The sequence below is a fragment of the Stegostoma tigrinum genome, chromosome 17 (genome assembly GCF_030684315.1).
Source record: "Stegostoma tigrinum isolate sSteTig4 chromosome 17, sSteTig4.hap1, whole genome shotgun sequence".
NCBI classification, from domain to species: Eukaryota; Metazoa; Chordata; class Chondrichthyes; order Orectolobiformes; family Stegostomatidae; genus Stegostoma; species Stegostoma tigrinum.
In genome coordinates, this window is record NC_081370.1 from 5,411,027 (window position 1) to 5,437,849 (window position 26,823).

Genomic DNA, 26,823 nt, shown 5'->3' on the forward strand with positions numbered 1-26,823 from the left:
GTGAGAGGAAGAACCGGTTAGGGAGGCAGAGACAGGTTGGACTGGTTTTGGGATGCAGTGGGTGGGGGGGAAGAGCTGGGCTGGTTGTGTGGTGCAGTGGGGGGAGGGAACGAGACGAACTGGGCTGGTTTAGGGATGCAGTAGGGGAAGGGGAGATTTTGAAACTGGTGAAGTCCACATTGATACCATATGGCTGCAGGGTTCCCAGGCGGAATATGAGTTGCTGTTCCTGCAACCTTCGGGTGGCATCATTGTGGCAGTGCAGGAGGCCCATGATGGACATGTCATCAAGAGAATGGGAGGGGGAGTGGAAATGGTTTGCGACTGGGAGGTGCAGTTGTTTGTTGTGAACTGAGCGTTCACGACCTCATCACCTCAGGGGACCTCCCACCCACAGCCTCCAACCTCATTGTTCCCCAACCCCGCACGGCCCGTTTCTATCTCCTTCCCAAAATCCACAAACCTGCCTGCCCTGGTCGACCCATTGTCTCAGCCTGCTCCTGCCCCACCGAACTCATCTCCACCTATCTGGACTCCATTTTCTCCCCTTTGGTCCAGGAACTCCCCACCTACGTCCGTGACACCACCCACGCCCTCCACCTCCTCCAGGACTTCCAATTCCCTGGACCCCAACACCTCATATTCACCATGGACGTCCGGTCCCTGTACACCTGCATTCCGCATGGAGATGGCCTCAAGGCCCTCCGCTTCTTCCTGTCCCGCAGGCCCGACCAGGCCCCCTCCACCGACACTCTCATTCGCCTAGCTGAAATCGTCCTCACACTCAACAACTTCTCTTTTGACTCCTCCCACTTCCTACAGACTAAGGGGGTGGCCATGGGCACCCGCATGGGCCCCAGCTATGCCTGCCTCTTTGTAGGTTACGTGGAACAGTCCCTCTTCCGCACCTACACAGGGCCCAAACCCCACCTCTTCCTCCGGTACATTGATAACTGTATCGGCGCCGCCTCTTGCTCCCCAGAGGAGCTCGAACAGTTCATCCACTTCACCAACACCTTCCACCCCAACCTTCAGTTCACCTGGGCCATCTCCAGCACATCCCTCACCTTCCTGGACCTCTCAGTCTCCATCTCAGGCAACCAGCTTGTAACTGATGTCCATTTCAAGCCCACCGACTCCCACAGCTACCTAGAATACACCTCCTCCCACCCACCCTCCTGCAAAAATTCCATCCCCTATTCCCAATTCCTCCGCCTCTGCCGCATCTGCTCCCACGATAAGACATTCCACTCCTGCACATCCCAGATATCCAAGTTCTTTAAGGACCGCAACTTTCCCCCCACGGTGATCGAGAACGCCCTTGACCGCGTCTCCCACATTTCCCGCAACACATCCCTCACACCCCGCCCCCGCCACAACCGCCCCAAGAGGATCCCCCTCGTTCTCACACACCACCCTACCAACCTCCGGATACAACGCATTATCCTCCGACACTTCCGCCATTTACAATCCGACCCCACCACCCAAGACATTTTTCCATCTCCTCCCCTGTCTGCTTTCCGGAGAGACCACTCTCTCCGTGACTCCCTGGTTCGCTCCACACTGCCCTCCAACCCCACCACACCCGGCACCTTCCCCTGCAACAGCAGGAAATGCTACACTTGTCCCCACACCTCCTCCCTCACCATCATCCCAGGCCCCAAGATGACATTCCACATTAAGCAGAGGTTCACCTGCACATCTGCCAATGTGGTATACTGCATCCACTGTACCCGGTGCGGCTTCCTCTACATTGGGGAAACCAAGCGGAGGCTTGGGGACCGCTTTGCAGAACACCTCCGCTCAGTTCGCAACAAACAACTGCACCTCCCAGTCGCAAACCATTTCCACTCCCCCTCCCATTCTCTTGATGACATGTCCATCATGGGCCTCCTGCACTGCCACAATGATGCCACCCGAAGGTTGCAGGAAAAGCAACTCATATTCCGCCTGGGAACCCTGCAGCCATATGGTATCAATGTGGACTTCACCAGTTTCAAAATCTCCCCTTCTCCTACTGGATCCCTAAACCAGCCCAGTTCGTCCCCTCCCCCCACTGCACCACACAACCAGCCCAGCTCTTCCCCCCCCACCCACTGCATCCCAAAACCAGTCCAACCTGTCTCTGCCTCCCTAACCGGTTCTTCCTCTCACCCATCCCTTCCTCCCACCCCAAGCCGCACCCCCAGCTACCTACTAACCTCATCCCACCTCCTTGACCTGTCCGTCTTCCCTGGACTGACCTATCCCCTCCCTACCTCCCCACCTACACTCTCTCCACCTATCTTCTTTACTCTACATCTTCGGTCCGCCTCCCCCTCTCTCCCTATTTATTCCAGTTCCCTCTCCCCATCCCCCTCTCTGATGAAGGGTCTAGGCCCGAAACGTCAGCTTTTGTGCTCCTGAGATACTGCTTGGCCTGCTGTGTTCATCCAGCCTCACATTTGATTATCTTGGAATTCTCCAGCATCTGCAGTTCCCATTATCTCTGATACTTTTTAACACAGTCTATGTTTCTGGATAAGAAGCACCAAAGTTCAGGTGGATGATGACATAATTTAAAGGACAGAAAGCAGCTATCATGGTAGACTATTACATTTTGAATGGGAAAGTGATTGGCCATCTCTGCTTTTAATATTTTTAATACAACAATTCACTGTCTCTCCACACAAGTTTGATGACAATTTCATTGAGGGGTGCTCACCTTTGTGGATCTAGATATTTTCAATGAACCTGTTCAGAGATGTCATTGAGCACTTCCAAAGCTGACACGACTTGAACCTGGGACTCCTGACTCAGAGATAGGGACACTACCACCGTGTCATAGGCACCCTACCTTTGTTAATCTATTTTCCCTGGTGTAATTGAATAATAATACGGGTATTAGTAAACAACGGTTGCAAACTACAGGGAGGAGATAATTTCGTGTTGGCAACTGGATTAGAAACTGCTTCGCATTAGACCATAAGACCATAAGACATAGGAGTGGAAGTAAGGCCATTTGGCCCATCAAGTCCACTCCACCATTTAAATCATGGCTGATGGGCATTTCAACTCCACTTCCCTGCACTCTCCCCATAGCCCTTGATTCCTTCTGAGATCAAGAATTTGTCGATCTCTGCCTTGAAGGCATCCAACGTCCAGGCCTCCACTGCACTCCGTGGCAATGAATTCCACAAGCCCACCACTCTCCGGCTGAAGAAATGTCATCTCATTTCAGTTTTAAATTTACCCTCTCTAATTCTAAGGCTGTGCCCATGGGTCCTAGTCTCCCCACCTAACAGAAACAACTTCCTAGCTTCCACCCCTTCTAAACCATACATTATCTTGTAAGTTTCTATTAGATCTCCCCTCAACCTTCTAAACTCTAATGAATACAATCCCAGGATCCTTAGCCATTCATCATACGTTAAACCTACCATTCCAGGGATCATCTGTGTGAATCTCCGCTGGACACGCTCCAGGGCTAGTATGTTCTTCGTGAGGTGTGGGGCCCAAAATTGGACACAGTATTCTAAATGGGGCTTAACTAGAGCTTTATAAAGCCTCAGAAGCACATCGCTGCTTTTATATTCCAACCCTCTTGAGATAAATGACAACATTACATTCGCTTTCTTAATTACGGACTCTACCTGCAAGTTAACCTCTAGAGAATCCTGGACCAACACTCCCAGATCCCTTTGTACTTCTGCTTTGCGAATTTTCTCAACATTTAGAAAATAGTCCATGCCTGTATTCTTTTTTCCAAAGTGCAAAACCTCACATTTACTCACACTGAATTTCATCAGCCATTTCCTGGACCACTCTCCTAAACTGTCTAAATCTTTCTGCAGCTTTCCCACCTCCTCAGTACTACTTGCCTGTCCACCTATCTTCGTATCATTGGCAAACTTCGCCAGAATGCCCCCAGTCCCTTCATCCAGATCACTAATATATAAGGTGAACAGCTGCGACCCCAACATTGAACCCTGCGGGACACCACTCGTCACCGGTTGCCATTCTGAAAAAGAGCCTTTTATGCCAACTCTCTGCCTTCTGTCAGACAGCCAATCCTCAATCCAATGGGCCCTCACCTTGCTCAGCAGCCTCCCGTGAGGCACCGTATCAAAGGCCTTTTGGAAGTCTAGATAGATAACATCTACTGAGTTTCCCTGGTCTAACATACTTGTTACCTCTTCAAAGAATTCTAGCAGGTTTGTCAGGCACAACATCCCCTTACTAAATCCATGCTGACTTGTTCTAATCTGACCCTGCACTTCCAGGGAATTCAGAAATCTCATCCTTGACAATGGATTCTAGAATTTTACCAACTACCGAGGTAAGGCTAATCAGCCTATAATTTTCCATCTTTTGGGGGGTTACAACAGCAATTTTCCAATCATCTGGGACTTTCCCTGACTCCAGTGACTTTTGAAAGATCATGACCAAAGCCTCCGCTATTTCCACAGCCACCTCCCTCAGAACTCTTTTACTACTTTGCACCGGTAACAGCGGGTCACTTGGAATGCGATTTTTTTTTGGCACTTTGCAATTGATTTCCCAAGACAATTCTCCCCCACAAAATAAACAAGGAACGAAATCTGCCATTCAGATGTTGCAATACACAAAAAGGCTGAATCACTTCAAGTTTATCTTTTAACTTTGCACTTACCTTGTTCGGTGACCGACAGGGCAAACAGGAGTCGGTGAAGGGAATTACAAAGCTTTCACCGTCTTTTATTTCTTATATATCCTCTCCACTTTGAAGGAGAGGCATGGAGTAGACTCGTTACATAATTACCTGGAACTTCCAAGCACGACAATGTTCCTGAAGGTAACGGTTTGAAATCACAAATCGATCAAAGCAATTTTTCTGTTCTCCACTTATTGATTCCCAACACACTCCACAAATAAAATAATTTCTACATCGAATTGATTCAATAATAACACATACAAAACTTGCTAGGGGGCAACAGTACAGCATCCCACGACCAAAATAAAAAGATTAACGAGATTAAATAATAACAAATGCAAAATTTGCTACAGGGCAACAGTGCAATATCCCAGAAACAAAATTTGCACAGCGAACAGATTCAAAAGTGACAAATGCATATGGCAACAGTACAACATCCCACAGACAAAAGTTATACAGCGCAGAGATTCCAAAGTGACAAATGCAAAACTTGTTACAAGCATCCCAGAAACAAAATAAAAATTGTACAGCGCCGAGATTCAAACTTGACAAAAGCACAATGCAACAGTACAAAACCGCACAGACAAAAATTGTACAGTGCAAGGCTTCCATAACGGCAAATGCACAGGGCCGCAATACAAACAGACAAAATAAAACATAAATGTACAGCGAAGAGGTGAAATAATGACAACTTGGCAAGGAATGCAACACAGCGAACAAACGCGGCCGCGCAGTCTCGCGCTACTTTCCCTGTCCACCCCCGAGGGGAGGGAGGCGTGCGCGCGCCGGCCAGGCGTCCGAGCGCGCGCGCTACCAGCCGTGGGTCTGCCGACGGCCATAGTACGCCCTGGGTGCCAGATGGTGTTCATTCTGCGAGAGAGCTTGCAGCGGAGAGCGGGCTGAGGTAAGAAGCGCCGGGGGGAGTGGGGGTTAAATGCAGCGTTCAACAACCGCAGCACAATGCACTTAACCCGGGAGAGAGATGGAAGAAAGAGTGCTCTGTCTCCTTGCAGCCCTGATGCCTTTTAGCTTGCCACTCACCGAGCGGTTTTATGAATCACTTACAACACGCAAAATTTGGGAAGTCAGGGCATAACATGCAGTACAGGCTGGCTGTTTTTCTCAGAGAGTAAACCATGGCTTAGCCATCGCCTCTGGAGTCTGTGTTGTGTGAAATGCGCACCGTTTTATTTTCGCGTGAATTTTTTTTTAGCAAAAACCTTCTAATCTAAAAACAATCCAGGATCGTCGCTGCCTCTGATCAGCTTAATCTCGAGGCGATTAAAGGTGGGTTTATTTTATTACCAGCCAGTGTGTAGCTGTACGGAGATTCAATGGATCCAGCTCCTAATCTCCTGCCTGATCCAGTAGGAAACGTGTCAGCCTGTTTAATTCCCCTTTTATTTGCTTCTTGCTGTGGATCACAGGTTTTGAGTGCTTCAACTAACCTCTTGCAACGCGAGTTTATAATGAATGAGTGAGGATAGTAACAATGGCTGCTCTACAGTATATTGAGGGGAGACACGACTGAAAGGAATACTCCTGGTTCTGTTAACAGGCTGTACCGTCAGAGCGTCCTGAATATAGTCTTTGACTTCAGTCATTTTGTTTGACAGTATTTGTAAAGAGTTTCTACCCGCAACACCCCCCCCCCCTCACGCTCCCCGTTTCTACTAATGGAAGCCTTCGTTTATTTTTATTCAGCCTGCCTGTTTCATTCTTATTTCACTTTAGTCTTGGCTATATGTTGTAGATTTGCCAGGAGGGAGCCGTGTGAGTGCCGAGAATTTGGCTCAGTTTGGAATTTCGCTCTAAAAGTCAACAGACATTTTGCTATCTTCACATTGGCCACAGCATTTCAAGGATGATGAAATAAAACGGAATGATGAACGTGCAGTTCCACCGCCCCCCGCGACTCTTCCAGCCCATTAAACTTTGTGCACCTCATTTAAAGGGTCAATAGTGGCCAACCGACGAAAGCTGATAACCACCAGCACACCACCCCCTTCTCCCCACTCCCTAATGTTACTACATCTTCTGTAAAGACAGAGATAATGGGAACTGCAGATGCTGGAGAATTCCAAGATAATAAAATGTGAGGCTGGATGAACACAGCAGGCCAAGCAGCATCTCAGGAGCACAAAAGCTGACGTTTCGGGCCTAGACCCTTCATCAGAGAGGGGGATGGGGAGAGGGAACTGGAATAAATAGGGAGAGAGGGGGAGGCGGACCGAAGATGGAGAGTAAAGAAGATAGGTGGAGAGAGTGTAGGTGGGGAGGTAGGGAGGGGATAGGTCAGTCCAGGGAAGACGGACAGGTCAAGGAGGTGAGATGAGGTTAGTAGGTAGCTGGGGGTGCGGCTTGGGGTGGGAGGAAGGGATGGGTGAGAGGAAGAACCGGTTAGGGAGGCAGAGACAGGTTGGACTGGTTTTGGGATGCAGTGGGTGGGGGGGAAGAGCTGGGCTGGTTGTGTGGTGCAGTGGGGGGAGGGGACGAACTGGGCTGGTTTAGGGTTGCAGTAGGAGAAGGGGAGATTTTGAAACTGGTGAAGTCCACATTGATACCATATGGCTGCAGGGTTCCCAGGCGGAATATGAGTTGCTGTTCCTGCAACCTTCGGGTGGCATCATTGTGGCAGTGCAGGAGGCCCATGATGGACATGTCATCTAGAGAATGGGAGGGGGAGTGGAAATGGTTTGCGACGGGGAGGTGCAGTTGTTTGTTGCGGACTGAGCGGAGGTGTTCTGCAAAGCGGTCCCCAAGCCTCCGCTTGGTTTCCCCAATGTAGAGGAAGCCGCACCGGGTACAGTGGATGCAGTATACCACATTGGCAGATGTGCAGGTGAACCTCTGCTTAATGTGGAATGTCATCTTGGGGCCTGGGATGATGGTGAGGGAGGAGGTGTGGGGACAAGTGTAGCATTTCCTGCGGTTGCAGGGGAAGGTGCCGGGTGTGGTGGGGTTGGAGGGCAGTGTGGAGCGAACAAGGGAGTCACGGAGAGAGTTGTCTCTCCGGAAAGCTGACAGGGGAGGGGATGGAAAAATGTCTTGGGTGGTGGGGTCGGATTGTAAATGGCGGAAGTGTCGGAGGATAATGCGTTGTATCCGGAGGTTGGTAGGGTGGTGTGTGAGAACGAGGGGGATCCTCTTGGGGCGGTTGTGGCGGGGGCGGGGTGTGAGGGATGTGTTGCGGGAAATACAGGAGATGCGGTCAAGGGCAACTTTCCCCCCACAGTGATCGAGAACGCCCTTGACCGCGTCTCCCGTATTTCCCGCAACACATCCCTCACACCCCGCCCCCGCCCCCGCCACAACCGCCCCAAGAGGATCCCCCTCGTTCTCACACACCACCCTACCAACCTCCGGATACAACGCATTATCCTCCGACACTTCCGCCATTTACAATCCAACCCCACCACCCAAGACATTTTTCTATCCCCTCCCCTGTCAGCTTTCTGGAGAGACCACTCTCTCCGTGACTCCCTTGTTCGCTCCACACTGCCCTCCAACCCCACCACACCCGGCACCTTCCCCTGCAACCGCAGGAAATGCTACACTTGTCCCCACACCTCATCCCTCACCCCCATCCCAGGCCCCAAGATGACATTCCACATTAAGCAGAGGTTCACCTGCACATCTGCCAATGTGGTATACTGCATCCACTGTACCCGGTGCGGCTTCCTCTACATTGGGGAAACCAAGCGGAGGCTTGGGGACCGCTTTGCAGAACACCTCCGCTCAGTCCGCAACAAACAACTGCACCTCCCAGTCGCAAACCATTTCCACTCCCCCTCCCATTCTCTAGATGACATGTCCATCATGGGCCTCCTGCACTGCCACAATGATGCCACCCGAAGGTTGCAGGAACAGCAACTCATATTCCGCCTGGGAACCCTGCAGCCATATGGTATCAATGTGGACTTCACCAGTTTCAAAATCTCCCCTTCTACTGCATCCCTAAACCAGCCCAGTTCGTCTCGTCCCCTCCCCCCACTGCACCACACAACCAGCCCAGCTCTTCCCCCCCACCCACTGCATCCCAAAACCAGTCCAACCTGTCTCTGCCTCCCTAACCGGTTCTTCCTCTCACCCATCCCTTCCTCCCACCCCAAGCCGCACCCCCAGCTACCTACTAACCTCATCCCACCTCCTTGACCTGTCTGTCTTCCCTGGACTGACCTATCCCCACCTACACTCTCTCCACCTATCTTCTTTACTCTCCATCTTCGGTCCGCCTCCCCCTCTCTCCCTATTTATTCCAGTTCCCTCCCCCCATCCCCCTCTCTGATGAAGGGTCTAGGCCCGAAACGTCAGCTTTTGTGCTCCTGAGATGCTGCTTGGCCTGCTGTGTTCATCCAGCCTCACATTTTATTATTGTGTAAAGACAAATTTGTTTCAGGTTTCTGTACGGGAACTTGCCTGCTGGAGTATTTAAAGGCACAATGGTTTTATCCATTGTTCCCATTATGATTGTGTTCTAAATTTAGGGACAATTTGAATATGATAGATGCAAACAATCCTGTATGCAAGTAAAAGTCTGGAAGGGTTTCCATCGCAGTGACCCTTACTTTTGGGTCTGGTTAATAAGGTGGAAGTTTTGTGTTAAGATTTTAAGTTAGAATGGTTCAAGATTTTAAGTCAGAATTAATTGAGAAATGTAGACAAGAGGAAGAACGTTGTGAGTAAAACAGGAAAAAAGAGGGAAATGTTTGCAACAGCTCTTATGATATATTGTTAAAGAGAGATTGTGACTGAGGAGAAAATGTTGGTGTAGGAGATGAGAGAAGGTTTGTCTGCTGATAAACACACACAGAGAGATGTTCAAAAAGCTTCCCTGTAAAAAAAAAGACTCACAGTAGTATGCATCACTTACATTCCTTAACACGAGAGTGGCATTTCTGCTGATGTAAGGCATTAATGTATATAAATTAAAAATACAAAACTTTGTGTAAATGCCGCATTCATCCTTTACCTAAGAAGTGGGACACAAGTGTTAGCATTAGCAGATAATGGAAATCTGCCTCTGGGACATGGTCAGTTTCACTTTGTTTGAACTGCTGAAGATCTTTTTTGTTCTTTCACAGCACATCAGTATCATTGGCAAGGTTGATGCTCAATCATGGCTGTTGTTGATGGGATGGTGCTGAGCTGCCTTTTTAAGCTGCTGCAGTCAGTGTGGTATAGGGGCATTCACAGAGCTGTCAGAAAGGGAGTCCCAGGAATTTAGCTCAGTGACGCTGAAGGAATAGTGACATAGTTGTAAGTCAGGATGGTGCACAGTTCAGAGGAGAAATCTCAGTTATTGGTGTACGCATGCATTTGGTTTCCCTGTCTTTCTAGATACTGGAGGTCATCGGTTCGGAAAATGCTGTTAAAGAAATTTGAGAGTCATTGCAGTGCATGTAGTGTATGGTACACATTGCTGCCATTGTGTATTTATGTTGGAGGGAATGAATCTTGAAAGTGATGGATGGGCAGCTATTCATTCGAACTTCTTTGCTTTGAATGGTGCTGGCTTCTTGAGTGATGTTAGATCTGCACTTTCTCAGGAGAGTGGAGATTATTCAATCACACTACTGTCTTGTGCCTTGTGGATGGCACACAAGCATTGAGGAGTCAGGAGGCAAGTTAGTTCCTGCAGAATTCCCACCCTCTGACCTGTTGTAGCTACAGTATCTATCTGGTTTATTCAGTTAAGTTTCTGATTACAATAACCCTCAGGATGTTAATGGTGACATTGTTCAATGATGGTAATGGAATTCAAATGCAAATGGAAGATATTAGATTTTCTTTTGTTGGGTCTAGTCTTTTTCTGGTGAAGTTGTGAAATGCAGATATTATTTGCCATTTATCATCCCAAAGCTGAATGTTGTCCTGATCTCACTAAATTTACACGTACTGCTTCACTTCTGAGGAGTTGATATTGAACGCTGCAATCAGCATCAAACATCTCCACCTCTGATCTTATGATGAATAGAAGGTGATGAAGATAACTGCACATGAGTGAACCTCAGGACACAACCCTGAGAAACTCCTGCAGTGATATACTGAGACTGAGATGATTGATCTCCAACAACCACAGCCGCCTGCAGTGAAGTATTTTCCCCCTGGTCCCTTGTGACTTCAGTTTTGTCAGAGTTCTTTAATGCAGTACTTGATCAAATGCAAGCTAATGTTGGGGCAGTCACGCTGATTTCACCTCATGATTTTGGCTGTTTTGTGTACGTTTGTGTCAGGAGTGTGATGAGGCTAGGAGCCAGGTGACTTTGTTGGAACCCAAACTAATATTTATGAGCAGGTTATTGCTGTTTAAGTAATATTAATACTATTGTTGATGACACTTTTTGTCACTTTGCTGATGATCAAGAGTAGACTGATGGGATAGTAATTGACTAAATGAGCTGTCTCTTCCTTCACGGCTACATGACATAGCTGGGCAATCTTCCAGATTGTCAGGCTGTGGTTTTGCTGGTACAGCTGGATCTGGAGTAGAAGTCATCAATGCTACAACTAGGATGTTGTCCATAAAATTTTGCAGTATCTGATGCTGTCAGTTACTTCTTGATGTGGAGTGAGTTGATTTGGCTGAAGGCGAGCATTCGTGATTGTTGGGGCACCAGGAAGAGGTTGAGATAGATCACGCATGAGTACTTCAGCTTTCTGTTTTGCACATAAGTGCTAGGCCATTCTCAGTGTTGAGGATGGGGATATATGTGGAACCTCCTCCCTTGGTTTGTTGATTAATTGTTCACCACCCTTCACGACTGGATGTGGTAGGATTGCAGAGATTTCATCTGATCTGTTGATTGTGCAGTCACTTAGCTCTGTCTATTGTGCACTACTTCGATTGTTTGGAAAGCACGTAGTCCTGTGCTTCACCTTGTTGCCACCTATGTCTAGTGCTGCTCCTGGCTTGTTCATCGAACAGTGTTGGCACACTGGTTTGATAGTAATGGCAGGGTGAATGCCAGACCATGGCGCGACAAACTGCAGTTGAATACAATTCTGCTGCTGAAGGTTCTGGCTCACATGGATGCCCAATTTTGAGCTACTGCATCTGTCCTGAATCTGTTCATATTTATAGTTCATGCAGTGTTACCGCTCACAGAGCAACTTAAAGAATGATTGTATTAGTGATAAAATTTCAACAACGTTTCATTGCGACATTGGATTTGCACTTTGGTATTATTGTAACTACCTTTGCTGTTCCTGATTGTAAAAAAAAGAGAGCAGTGAGCACTTTGAAATGTTGTCATCTCCCTCAGGGTAAATATATATTTTAAATCATTATGGCATATCTCAGCAAGTTTATAACTTCCATTAAGTACAGATTAGATTAATTTAAACATTGCTTTTATAGCTGTTATTACTATTTTTAACATCAGCTCCAGGTTTCTCCTCCTAGCTATGCCCCATTCTTGAAAATGCTGCCTGTTGCTGTGGTGCACTTTGACACATGCTGCTTGTTAACCCATGGTGTGACTATCCAAGAGATCAATTTTCATGGTGAACGTGTAATATTGTTGGCTAGAGGCTTTTGTGGTGCAGGGGTACAATCCCTATCTCTGGGTCAGAAGGCCCAGGTTCAAGTCTCCCCTTTGACAATATTGCTGGCTCCCTATTACCAGAGAGGCTTCTACAAACAGTCTGGTTTTCATCATGCCCTCAACCACCCCCAGAGATAATGATCAAACTGTTCAGTTTAATGGAGTGACTGACGCCACCCGCTGCTTTGTCTGAAATTGGCTCAAGAACTCTCAAATGCAATAGACCATTCAGAGACAATTTTTTTTTGTATAAAAGTGTATACTGTTGATCTAGTGGGGTGATTGCATTTCATTTTTATGCTTTTTCGATGCCATGGAATCTGCTGACAAATCATCACTGCCTACTGCATGAAGTATCATTGTGTGATGACCTTTGTTCTGACCAGATTAGCAATTCTAATCAATGCAAAGTTACTACTTGATAAAAACATGATTTACGGGGAAGTAATGTCTTTAGCACACATGATTTTAAATAAGAGTGCAGAGAGATGCAAATGCATGCCTACTTCTTCAACCGGGAACCCAACCCTCCTTCCACTGACCCCTTCACCCGCTTCCAACACAAGTCCTCCTCCTGGACACCACCCCCAGGCCTCCTACCCTCCCTCGACCTCTTCATCTCCAACTGCCGTCGAGACATTAACCGCCTCAACCTCTCCACCCCTCTCACCCACTCCAACCTCTCCCCCGCAGAACGGGCAGCCCTCCGCTCCCTCCGCTCCAACCCCAACCTCACCATCAAACCCGCAGACAAGGGTGGCGCAGTGGTAGTATGGCGTACTGACCTCTACATCGCCGAGGCCAGACGCCAACTCTCCGACACCACCTCCTACCGCCTCCTCGATCATGACCCCACACCCGAGCACCAAACCATCATCTCCAACACCATTCATGACCTCATCACCTCAGGGGACCTCCCACCCACAGCCTCCAACCTCATTGTTCCCCAACCCCGCACGGCCCGTTTCTATCTCCTTCCCAAAATCCACAAACCTGCCTGCCCTGGTCGACCCATCGTCTCAGCCTGCTCCTGCCCCACCGAACTCATCTCCACCTATCTGGACTCCATTTTCTCCCCTTTGGTCCAGGAACTCCCCACCTATGTCCGTGACACCACCCACGCCCTCCACCTCCTCCAGGACTTCCAATTCCCTGGCCCCCAACACCTCATATTCACCATGGACGTCCAGTCCCTGTACACCTGCATTCCGCATGGAGATGGCCTCAAGGCCCTCCGCTTCTTCCTGTCCCGCAGGCCCGACCAGGCCCCCTCCACCGACACTCTCATCCGCCTAGCGGAACTCGTCCTCACACTCAACAACTTCTCTTTTGACTCCTCCCACTTCCTACAGACTAAGGGGGTGGCCATGGGCACCCGCATGGGCCCCAGCTATGCCTGCCTCTTTGTAGGTTACGTGGAACAGTCCATCTTCCGCACCTACACAGGCCCCAAACCCCACCTCTTCCTCCGGTACATTGATGACTGTATCGGCGCCGCCTCTTGCTCCCCAGAGGAGCTCGAACAGTTCATCCACTTCACCAACACCTTCCACCCCAACCTTCAGTTCACCTGGGCCATCTCCAGCACATCCCTCACCTTCCTGGACCTCTCAGTCTCCATCTCAGGCAACCAGCTTGTAACTGATGTCCATTTCAAGCCCACCGACTCCCACAGCTACCTAGAATACACCTCCTCCCACCCACCCTCCTGCAAAAATTCCATCCCCTATTCCCAATTCCTCCGCCTCCGCCGCATCTGCTCCCACGATAAGACATTCCACTCCCGCACATCCCAGATGTCCAAGTTCTTTAAGGACCGCAACTTCCCCCCCACGGTGATTGAGAACGCCCTTGACCGCGTCTCCCGCATTTCCCGCGACACATCCCTCACACCCCGCCCCCGCCACAACCGCCCCAAGAGGATCCCCCTCGTTCTCACACACCACCCTACCAACCTCCGGATACAACGCATTATCCTCCGACACTTCCGCCATTTACAATCCGACCCCACCACCCAAGACATTTTTCCATCCCCTCCCCTGTCTGCTTTCCGGAGAGACCACTCTCTCCGTGACTCCCTTGTTCGCTCCACACTGCCCTCCAACCCCACCACACCCGGCACCTTCCCCTGCAACCGCAGGAAATGCTACACTTGTCCCCACACCTCCTCCCTCACCCCCATCCCAGGCCCCAAGATGACATTCCACATTAAGCAGAGGTTCACCTGCACATCTGCCAATGTGGTATACTGCATCCACTGTACCCGGTGCGGCTTTCTCTACATTGGGGAAACCAAGCGGAGGCTTGGGGACCGCTTTGCAGAACACCTCCGCTCAGTTCGCAACAAACAACTGCACCTCCCAGTCGCAAACCATTTCCACTCCCCCTCCCATTCTCTAGATGACATGTCCATCATGGGCCTCCTGCACTGCCACAATGATGCCACCCGAAGGTTGCAGGAACAGCAACTCATATTCCGCCTGGGAACCCTGCAGCCATATGGTATCAATGTGGACTTCACCAGTTTCAAAATCTCCCCTTCCCCCACTGCATCCCTAAACCAGCCCAGTTCATCCCCTCCCCCCACTGCACTACACAACCAGCCCAGCTCTTCCCCCCCACCCACTGCATCCCAAAACCAGTCCAACCTGTCTCTGCCTCCCTAACCGGTTCTTCCTCTCACCCATCCCTTCCTCCCACCCCAAGCCGCACCCCCAGCTACCTACTAACCTCATCCCACCTCCTTGACCTGTCCGTCTTCCCTGGACTGACCTATCCCCTCCCTACCTCCCCACCTATACTCTCCTCTCCACCTATCTTCTTTTCTCTCCATCTTCGGTCCAACTCCCCCTCTCTCCCTATTTATTCCAGAACCCTCACCCCATCCCCTTCTCTGATGAAGGGTCTAGGCCCGAAACGTCAGCTTTTGTGCTCCTGAGATGCTGCTTGGCCTGCTGTGTTCATCCAGCCTCACATTTTATTATCTTGGAATCTCCAGCATCTGCAGTTCCCATTATCTCTAAACTACATACCAGCTGCATGTGTGTTTTGCCACAAACCCTTTATAATCATATTTACAACTGATCTTTGCAGACTGTCTGTTGTGGAGTCACTTTCTTGCAACTTGTTTGTCACAGCATTGATAACATTTCCCACTATGGGCCTGACGATTGAGGTTTCCACTGTAGCAAGCATCATAGAGTGTAAAGTAGATCTGCTGCACGGTGAAAATGGGATTTGGAATTCATGTACTGCGTGATTGCATTAAAAGCTGGCAGTTGGGAGTGACAGAAGTATGGTCACAGTCTTTGGCAGTTTTTGGGGAGCATGCACAGTTAGATCTCTCTTTTGAAAATCCAAGTGCAGTATATCTTCTGACTCCTGTTTATCTATGACGCACATTACTTCTTCAAAGGATTGGTTTACATTGGGTAATACATTGGTTAAACATGACCTCTCTTTCATAAAACTGTGATTCTTCCTGTTTTCCTAAGATTTTCTAAGTTTGCAACTATGACCTGTTTGACAATAGATTCTGACATCTTCCCCACAACAAATATCAAGCTAACTGGCTTATTGTTTCCAGTTTTCTTCCCAGATTCCCTTCTTGAATAGAGCGGTAATATGTGTTGCTCTACTGTCTTCTGTATGAGCCCCAGTGATGATCACTTTGGTCAGGATTCTTTTCCTTGCATTCTGATGTCTGCCAGACTTGATGTTTCTACCACCCAGTGAGCTCAATATGCTGTTGATATGATAGTTGGTTACATTTTGCTGAAAAACAGAAATACAACAGATGTTAAGATGCCTTGTAATCAGAAATACAAGAGATATTAAAATGGTTTGAAGAACATCTCACATTGTGTTAATTAAAGTTTCATAGTTTTAGCTATATTGTTGTGATGTCAGCTGATAGTAATAGCGGACAAGTCAGATCCTGGAGACAAACCTGGCTCTGAGATCTCAAGTTGCATTTTTACATTTGATTGCCAAGGTGGTTAGTCATGAACTTATCCTCTCAAGGCTGCCAAGGTCCTCTAACATATTGTGCATTTATTACTCAGAAGGAGAAAAAACAAACAAAGCTTTATAATTGTCGAGAAAGATTTAGACATAAGTGGCAAAACAAAATTTCAAACTGTTTTCAAGTAATATTCTTTTCTCAATCTCAAAGAAATATTACTCCAACTCTTTGAAGTGCTTCTGCTAGACTGAAAGCGGTCGTCTTAGCTGAAAGCTTGATTCTTCATCTAGGAGGAAGTCCTTGATTTTTATGAACTGACTTAAACTCGGAATCTCAGAATTGTTTCATTTGTAGAATTAGGACTTTCACCAGCCAGTGTCAGGCTGCACTGGTTTTCAGAGCAGTTTAACTTAGTGCCAGCCTTCTGCACTTTGTAATGCTGCACATTGTTTCTGTTTCTATTTAAATAATCATGCATTGCCCTCTTGAATGCCTCAATCGATGCCTCAATTAAACATTTCAGCAATTAACAGCATAGGTATCCTGTAAGGCACTTAACTGTATCATGTACTTTCTTAGCCGTGATGGTTTTAGGTCACTGTTTCAAATTAATGTTTGACCTTTTTGTTTTAAATAAAAACTGCCTTCACAAAACTGAAATCCAAATCCATTGCCCTGTGTTGTAAAAATCAATATCTACGAATAGCAATGTGTTCTACATGTGTATCAGAATAATTTGTATTTGTACACTGGTCTTAGTTTGTGTTTACTCCTTCCCGTACAACATTGAGGGTCCCGGTGATGATGAAAGAAATTATTTATCCTTGAAGGCAAAGTTCATAATGTCTTAACTCCTTGGGCTGATAACTCTGACAATCTTAATAGGTTTATTCACTGTCAGTCATAAACAACCATCTCGGCTATATCCTAGGTTGGAAATTGGAAATTTGTACATGTCTGCGGGGTTGTCAGATCTGTTCCCTCCACTTAAGTAACTGCAACAAGTGGCTGCCTAAAGTAAGTGAATGAAGTGTCTAACATAAATGAAGTGCCTCACACCTGTTTTAGGTACCTTTTTTCAAATTGGTCAGTGATGAGCAGAATATGACATGCTGTGCTTGAACTTCTTCAGAGAGCATGCCTTTTATGGCTTTTTAAAAACAATCATAAATTGTGTGGAAACATAATGAACAAAAGTGTTCCTGAATCGCTTAGCATTTGTGACGCTCTCTCGCTCTTTTTTTTTCTCTTCCTCCCCCTCCCCCTCTCCCCCTCTCTCTATTTTAGTGCCATTCCGTCCTTTTTCCTCTGGGCTGCTGCAACTGTGACAAGTGGCTTGGCATGTAACTTTGCAAGGGAGGCAGCCTTCGCCCTCGTGTGCAATGTAGCCAGTTGCAGACCCAAGTTCCTGAAACCCAACCTTGGGGGGAATGTGTTTCCAATGGTCATTTCACATGAGCTACTGTAGGTGAAATAAACCATCCCATCTCATTCACGGTTATGTTGATACACTTTCTTTGTTAGTTGCATAAGGTAAGGTATATAGGCTGAAGTTTGGACTAAGCTTAGAAAGAAATCAGTACAGAGATAATGGGAACTGCAGATGCTGGAGAATCCAAGATAACAAAGTGTGAAGCTGGGTGAACACAGCAGGCCAAGCAGCATCTCAGGAGCACAACAGCTGACGTTTCGGGCCTAGACCCTTCATCAGAGAGGGGGATGGGGTGAGGGTTCTGGAATAAGTAGGGAGAGAGGGGGAGGTGGACCGAAGATGGATAAAGGAGGAGATAGGTGGAGAGGAGAGTATAGGTGGGGAGGGGATAGGTCGGTCTGGCGAGGCTGGATAGGTCAAGGAGGCGTGATGAGGTTAGTAGGTGGTAAATGGAGGTGTGACTTGAGGTGGGAGGAGGGGATAGGTGAGAGGAAGAACAGGTTAGGCGGGGACGAGCTGGGCTGATTTTGTGATGCAGTGGGGGGAGGGGACGAGCTGGGCTGATTTTGGGATGCAGTGGGGGGAGGGGACGAGCTGGGCTGGTTTTGGGATGCAGTGGGGGGAGGGGACGAGCTGGGCTAGTTTTGGGATGCAGTGGGGAAGGGGGAGATTTTAAAGCTTGTGAAGTCCACATTGATACCATTGGGCTGCAGGGTTCCTAAGTGGAAGCTATCAATACAACCTGTTTGTGTATAGCCTTTACTAAGTTTTACGGTCAATTCTATATTTGTTGACGTCAGTCTACAGCAAGAGGAAAATTGATTTCGCTCATAGGGCAGTGTCTAGAGTGATGCCATTTGTGGTCATTTTGTTGGAGCAAAGATCATTGTGTCATGAGAATGTTACTTTTCAAGGATAAAGATCTGAGGTAACAAGGAGGCAATTTTAAAATGCATTGTGCTGCCACGTCCGCAGTTTTAAAAACAGTGTGATTTTGTGATAAATTATTAGCTTAATGAGACTGTTAATTTGCAATAAAATATTGTGCTGAAAATAGAGAGAAGGAATTTTCATTCTGCTTTGTACTTGGATTCAAGTTGTAGCAGATTAACAATATTGTATGAAATGGATGTGTGTGTATGTATATTTTATCATGGAAGAGATCATAAGTAAAACACTTTTACAACTAATAGTGTTTAAAAAAAATAGTTTTATCGTAATGGGTCAGAGAGAAAGTAAGAATTTTAATCCTGTTGGTGACTTGAAGCATGCTATTTTGTTAGTTGAAGTGGATTTTTAGAAGTAGGCGTTGCATGTGATTGTGCCAGATGGTCCTAGGTATGTGGTACGCAAATAACACTGTTCTGGGGGGCATCGTGTGGCACAGCGGTAGTGTCCCTACCTCTGAGCCAGGAGGGCCATGTTCAAGTCCCACCTGTTCTAGAGGCATTGCACAATATCTCTGAACAGGAAATATTGGAAATAGTTCTGGTTGTGGATTGACCATGAATGGGCTAAAGGCTGAAATTGTGCAGTTGGGAGTTGAGAGTGAATCTGAGAAGACATAGGGAGGAACCACTGGACAGAAAGGGATTCAGTTTAGTTCCTGCACAACCATTCCTATTTTGGATGATGGTCAGTAATTCAGTTACGTCGGATCCTCCAATTGAGATGGCGAAACAGCAGCAATGCTTGGATGAAGCTTGTTGGCTTGGATGTTCGGAAAGTTGTTTTTGTTGTTTGGAATATGATATTGATATACACAGAATCATGTAATAATTAACAGCTATTCAACCTCATTCATTAAACTTCTGATTGGAATAAGCACCCTGACATCAGTAAGTTTTATGATAGTTTCTGCTGCCGTGTAGTTTGAGATGAAAATGACAGTGTTTCTTATTGAGTGGAAAAATGGTGAGATTGTGATTCACTGGGATGGTATTTTTTTAAATTGAGCATAAAAACTGCCTTTATTTATTGTGAGTCATCTGCAAAATATTTTTTTTCAGAGGACCAAAAAAACACACACAAAATTAGAAAATGGAAATAACACCACATAATTCGGACACTGTTTGATTTGCAATGCACTTTGGCTTCAGTGAGATTCTGCTTAGAGTAAACAGAAAGTTATCAATTTATCTGAAGCTTCCTTTCTGTTTTGTCATGCCAAATAACAATCTTAAAAGTGTATATATTGAATGGTTATCTAGGCATAGATTCATACTATTGCCCTGACAAGAGGCTTTTTAAATTTTAAATAACTTGTATAGCTTATTTCACATTTATTGAAGTGCATTTCTGTGCAGCACTTCCATATCTGTAGGTGTTTCACTGCATAGGGATTTCTAACTTTCAAATGAAACTGTTGCACACGTAAAAGTTAAACTGGTGTTCATCTCCATTCTCTTTTTCCTCAAAGGTACAGCTTTGTCCAAGTGAATCTTAATCTCATTACTGATCTTCCCACGAGGTGACAAATGTTTTTTTTAATTTTAAATTAATACAGTGTAAAACTCAGTGAAACCAATCTGATCAGAGGTACGTTTAATCTGATTTTTAATAACTGCAGTTTTTATAGCTAAGGTCATCCTGTTTTGTCAAACGTCATTGATATTTCTGCTCCTCAGTCAATCTTGTCCTTATCTGGCATCCCAGTATATCTTGGGAGCACATTTGTCCAGCTGGCATTCCTGGATACTAGTCATGATTTAACTTGAAGTTCCTTCCTCACCAGCCCCAACTTTATGACTTTGTTGATTAACATTTGGCACTATATCTTCCCACTGACTAAAAGATGCTACCCAGAATAGGCTGGGATGGGGCTAAACCTTTCTGGAGTAGGTCAGTCATGAAAGGAAGATAAGTTGAACTCAGGCGCACAGTCATAAAAGCAATGATTTCGTTCTTGCAGAAATTTGTTCAAAGAATACTTCCACCCATCTTGTCAATCAGACTTATCTCTATCCATAATGCAACTCCACGTAACTGCAAATATTAAACATGAAGCATTATTTCAGTGCCGACATATTCTGTTAACATGCTCCCTATCTCAAAACAATGTTTACAAATCCGTGAATTGAAGTGCTTTGTTGCTTAAAAATTGCAGTGCCAACTAACAAGACAGTATTCACATTAATGGAATAACAAGGTGTAGAGCTGGATGAGCACCGCAGACCAAGCAGATGAGCAGGAAAGCTGACGTTTTGGGTCTGGACACTTCTTCTGATTTCTGAAGAAGGGTCCAGACCCAAAACGTCAGCTTTGCTGCTTGGCCTGCTGTGTTCATCCAGCTCTGCACCTTGTTACCACAGGTTCTCTGGCATTGGCAGTTCCTACTTTCTGTGGTGTTGTACCTCTCACTATATTTTGTATAGGCCTTGGCAGATTAAGGGTTTAGGTCTTTACTGCCTAGTTTTTTCCCCCACAGTTGAAAACCCATCTCCATGCTTGAGTCTAAGTTATAGATAATATATAATAATTTAGATTGATGTTCATATCAAATAGAAGAAATGCAATTACTTGATTTCAGTGGAGTTTTCATCTTTATTGCCAGTGTGAAGTGACCGTGGGTCATTTTCGCAAGAGATTCCTAAGATGTACAGAGCTGTGATGTTGTGGTACACAGACATCAGAGGAGACTCCATTGTTCCTGATGCCTTACTGCATATATCGTTTGGCCCCTGGGTTATTGTTTTTCAGGTGAATGGGGAAGGTTGATCATGAAGAACAGAATTATGATGTCACAGAAAAGGAGCATTCAGATGTTGTCTGTTCTGACTCTCCAAACAACCATTCTTTGTTCTTTTTTTCAACCACAAGTTGAATTCTCTTTTGAATTTCTTGTTTGAACCTGCCTCCAGCGCAACCAGAAGCAATGCTTTCCAGACCATAACCGTTCCCTTGAAACCTTGTTTTGTGTCCGCTTTACTTCTTGAGAGAAACCTTTTCTTGATTGTATTCTCACTATGAACCCTTTGCCCAAAGCAGGCTTATTCTGTCTTGATGAGAATTCAACTTCATTCTCAAAAGGAAGCTTTATCTTTGCCTATCATGGTGGAGAATCCTGTGTGGTGATGGTCACATATTTTGGCATTTCTGAAGCTCCTCCCTGACTTGATTTATTGAGTCATCATTTACCATCAGGAGCAAGATTTAAAAATTGACATTTTTCTTTGGGAAATTTGGACAGAACTGCAATAGATATTGGAATGAGGCACATGAATAACCCTGATAGTTACATATTACATTCAGCAGGAGGAGGAGGAGGTGGTGCTTTTGAGAACTTCTGAGATATTCTTGGGATGAAACTGTAGAAACATTGTGACATGACATTTGTGCCATGAATTCTCAGGAGCATATCTAAATCTGTCCAATATCAAATGGTTAACATTTCTTTTCCTATGCTATCTTGCTGATGAAAGCCAAGCAACTGAGAAAGAACAGATGATGACCTGGGAATAAGCTTCTAGCAGCAGGTCCTTTTATCTGTAGGATATAGGCAGCCTGCATGAAAGACCAAGAAGAAAGGGAATGCATCATTTTGGCTTTACCAATCACATGTTGCAACAGGCACATTTACTTGTAATTTCTTTTTTCCTGTTCTGGACATATTAACTATGGAACTAAAATATCTTTTCTATAATGTCTGCCATCTTTTGATTTCCCAACATACTTCAAAATCTTTGAAAATATTTTGAAGTGTGGTCATTGTTGTAATTAATTTGACTAATGGAGGCAAATAATGGGAAACAAGGTCCCAGAAACAGAAGTATGGTAAATGACTATGCAGTCAGTCTTTTGGAAATGCTTGATGTGTGAATATTTGTAAGGAGACTTGGTAGACCATGCTCTTCTTCAAAAAAGTGGCATGGATGTGTTTAGGTCCGCTATGATAGTGTGTTGGGGCCTTTGTTTGGCATCTGGCCTGAAAGATGCCACTCTCCCTCAGTCGTGCATTGAAATGTTATTTTACTTTATCATGGTGTTGATCTACAGTGGCTCTCTCTTGCGTACCCAAAACGTGTATTCTTCACATATAAACCCTGATTACGAGTACCAGCATGCTTTTTGATGCTGGAGGTTATGGTATTTGAATTTTAGTAGAACCCCAATATAGTGATTCACAGCTGGAACACTGGCTGATGTTCTTTTTACCTCTGCAGAAACAGGGTGGGTAACAACTGTATCTAAGCTAAGGTCAGATAAAGTGATGATCTTACTTGGTGGCTTCACAGATTTTATAACTTCAAGATTTCTGTGCTCATGTGTGTAGCATGATGTTCTTTTAAATTGATTTGGATGGGGGTCACTTTTTTAAAAAAATAAATGAAACTGAAGGATGTAAATTTAAAAAAAATTGTTTCATAAGATGTGGGCATCATTAGCTAGGGCAGCATTCATTGTCCATCCCTAATTGCCCTTGAGAAGGGGCTGGTTGATACACCAATAGCTGTTTGGTCAGATATCATGTTCATTCATTGATGCTGAGTTAATATCCTGTGATTCTCTCCCTAACAGATTTTCAAGGGTTAAAATCAGCACTGCCTACTTTTATTCATGCCGTTGAAAATACATCTCCATATTTGAGTCTAGGCCACATAAGATATCACGCAATAATTTAGGTTGTTAAATCAACCTAAATTATTTTTCAAATATCGGGTGCAATTTGCCTTCCTTCAAGAAGCGCAAATAATTGTACAAGACCATCAGTCTGAAAGGGCAAATGTGAAGTCTTTGTATACCTTTGCCCACTGAGATATACATGACAGTAAGTTAGAGGAGCTAGTCAGTTTTAGTTGTCTGTTGTTGTAAGTTTCAGTTGTTAGTCTTATCTCTACAGTTAACAAAAATGTAACATTGCTTAGCCTGGCACCTCTTAGTAGATACTCAATTTCTGTCAGTGTAACAGTTAACCAGTCTTGTACTAATGTAAACTTCTATCTTAGTATTTAATAAGCTGCTTTTTGTTACACAAGTGTGTCCCTCTTCTACCAAAGTCTTTTGAGTGCTTCATCGTATCAACCATGATTTTTAAAAAAATTGGTGGCAACATATCTTGTCAGAGGAGATCCCAGTGCAACTGGGTGCCATGTGAAGATATCTCTTACAGCATGGAAATTGTGTACCATGGCTTGACTGCCGTATCCTTTGAAAGTCTGAGAGTCAATTGTTGGTTATGTGATCAAAGTGTAGCATGGAATTTAATGTCATCGACTGGAGATTAAGAGACTATGTGTAATTTTTAAAAATCTATTCAATCTGGGATTATAGTACTATAGAGGCTTCCATTAGTAATGTAAATGAGTTGATGCTAGTCCTTTTGGAGTCCTCAAAGGGAAACATTGCAGGTGGTGTGCTTCTGAAGAAACCTCCTAGGATAAAAGACAAAGGTAAATAGTATAAATGATTTCAAAGGCTGTTTTTCAGGGTTGTACTGGTGCCAATTAATTGCCACCCAGCATAAATAGGGTATAAATCATCCCCCCCCCCCAGCAGCCCAGTTTGTAGAGATGTTCCAGTTGACTAATGCAGCCATGGCAAAGTTCTTTATACTTCTTTGGTCGAATACAATTAAACTGCATTTTGGGGGAAATGACTCTAGAGGGCAATGGACCTAAATTCAAAACAAGTCCATTGTGATAGTACCTGAATATTAATCACACTATCTGGTTATATTTCCTTCAAGTATTAGAATTTAACCTGTACCCTACATGATGCATTATGCTTACGAATTAGGATCATCACCATAAATGCCGTATTTGGATGAAAGCGTACAATGCTTTGTCTGACCAGGGGCGGCATGATGGCTCAGTGGTTATTACTGCTGCCTCACGGTGCCAGGGACCCAGATTCGATTCCACCCTGTGGCAACAGTCTGTGTGGAGTTTGCAAATTCTTCCTGTGTCTGCGTGGGTTTCCTCCGTGTGCAACAGTTTCCTCCTAACATCCAAGATGTGCAGGTTAGGGTGCATTGGCCATGTTAAATTACTACCCCATAGTGTCCAGGGATGTGCTGACTTGGTAGGTTAGCCATGGGAAATGCAGGGGTATAGGGATAAGGTAAGGGATTGTGTTTGGGCAGGATGCTGTTTGGAGGGACAGTGTGGATTCAGTGTGCTGAATGGCCTGCTTCCACACTATAGGGGTTCTGTCATGCAGCCTATATGACTCATTTGCTATCCCTGCACTATTTTTGTCAGAGTCTTCTGAAAATCAGGACTGAAGTATAAACATGGCATATTAATGCTTTGTGTTTCAATTCTGCAAGTGATTATACATTTAAAAGGGGCTTGTTCAATACACGTATGATTCATAAAACTTATTTTACAATATTTAAATGAGTGCAAGATCATTTTGGCTGTGTGCCAAATACTGTGTGGTCCTGTAGATCTCATTTCCTAGCCCTTAGCTTATTATTGTAACCTATTGTTTCAGATGGGCTAACATTGGCAAAGGAGACTGCACCACAGGATAATTTTGATCAATTAAATCCTTCAACCATAATACAGCAGGCAATTTAATTAATATTGTTTTATTTTTAAGATCATAACTGTGTTGCCTCTGTGTTCTGGAACCATGTTACTTTTCCACAAATTGTAATTTTCTGCCCATCATCTTTCGGCTAATTGTAACACTTTGTGTTGTTTAGTTATATGTGTGAATGAACACAATGGAAACTGATACAGTGTAGCCCTTCAGAATGAGACTATCTCTTTTATAACAGCCATTTAAAATATTAGGAACAGATTGTCTATCAGTTAACAAGGCAAGGCTGACCAAGTGGAGGAAGCAGCAAGCTTAATTACAGTTTAGTCATTTTGAAGGCACAATGCTCACTAACATTCCTTGATGCACACCACTGTCTTGCTCAAGGGCTGTTCTTGGGCATGCTGCAGCATACTATCCTGTACGTCAGAGTGATGGAGCATGGAACTGTCCCCGCCTTTCCCTGCACAGTGAACTGTTCATTTCACTATGGGCATTTGGCAAGTGGAGAATGGGCATTTCGGTGTGAAATGACAAGGAGCTAATGAGAACTCTGTTAAATCCCTTCCCACTTTTCCTGACACCTAATAGTCACTGCACTCTAAAATGAATTTGTAAAGTGCTTTCACATATTTACATAACTCATGATAACACTGTATGCCCTGTGATTGATAGGGCCCTGTTAAAACAAAATAAGACAAAACAAAACCTTTTTATTTGTTCTGTGAGAAACCTCATCATGCTGCTTTTGATATCCTTTATTCCTTTTACTGGAGATCAAGATTGAGGAGAAACAACAATCGAATCACACTTAGTCAACATCACTCAACAAGGCAGGTTTGAATTGGAGTTTTGTACAATATGGAATAGTACATTTGGTGGACAAATGGCTCCCAGATCTACTCCTGGTTCTAAGAAATTTCAAGACGTCCACATCAGAGAAGTTACAGAATTACATGAATTAAGATTCTGTCGTTCATAAAATGATTCTAGCTGAAAGACTATCAAACATTAAACCCTTTTTTATGCGACCAAGATTTTTAAACTTCACTCTTTTTTTTTTCTTTTTTAGTGTTGAGGAAAGAACACATTGTTGCCCTGTAACTCATCAAGGTCAGCATTAAATGCGTGTTTAATGGCAGAGTGGAGCTTGTTTGATTTGGAAAAGATTGCAGTCGTCAAAGTGTGAGACACTCAGCTGCTGACTCTTTTTAGCAGGTATGCTCCTCAAATATATAATTCTCCTGTACCTCGAAGTCTGCTTTGGTTCTAGATCACCTGGAGCTGAGACAACATAAATGCTATCAAAAACACCTTTCTGTCCTTAATAACATAGGTGTCTTATTTTTATAGTAACAGACTTAAACTGCCTTCTATCTCCGTGTACAATACTGAGACCTTGAGATCTGACTGGATGTTTTTTTTTTAAGCCAATCATGTTAGTTCATTTATCCAAAGGAGGTGGGAAGTTACCCAAAATAGAACCAGAAAATGGTGAAAACATAACACATTCGATGCCATAAAAATTGAAAGAACTGCAGATACTGTAAATCAGAACCAAAAACACAAATTGCTGCAAAAAGCTCGGCAGGTCTGGCAGCATCTGTGGATAGAAATCAGAGTTCATGTTTCAGGTCCAGTGACCCTTCCTCAGAACTCTTTAGAACAGTAGGCACCATGAGTGAAATGGAAAAAAAAGACAATGTTCCAGATCAGTGAAAGC

At 45.1% G+C, this 26,823-nt stretch overlaps 1 protein-coding gene across 2 annotated transcripts in view; it reads left to right on the forward strand.

Moving 5' to 3' along the window:
• Positions 1 to 5,468: 5,468 nt before the first annotated feature.
• slc25a22a (solute carrier family 25 member 22a) overlaps positions 5,469 to 26,823 on the forward strand; it is a 125,645-nt gene continuing 104,290 nt past the window's right edge. The window contains exons 1-2 of one of the 2 annotated variants that reach the window (XM_059651904.1): positions 5,469 to 5,576; positions 26,173 to 26,318. The gene's annotated coding sequence lies outside the window, so the exon portion shown is untranslated. The remainder of the gene's footprint in view (positions 5,577 to 26,172; positions 26,319 to 26,823) is intronic. The other variant, XM_059651905.1, reaches the window with a different exon arrangement.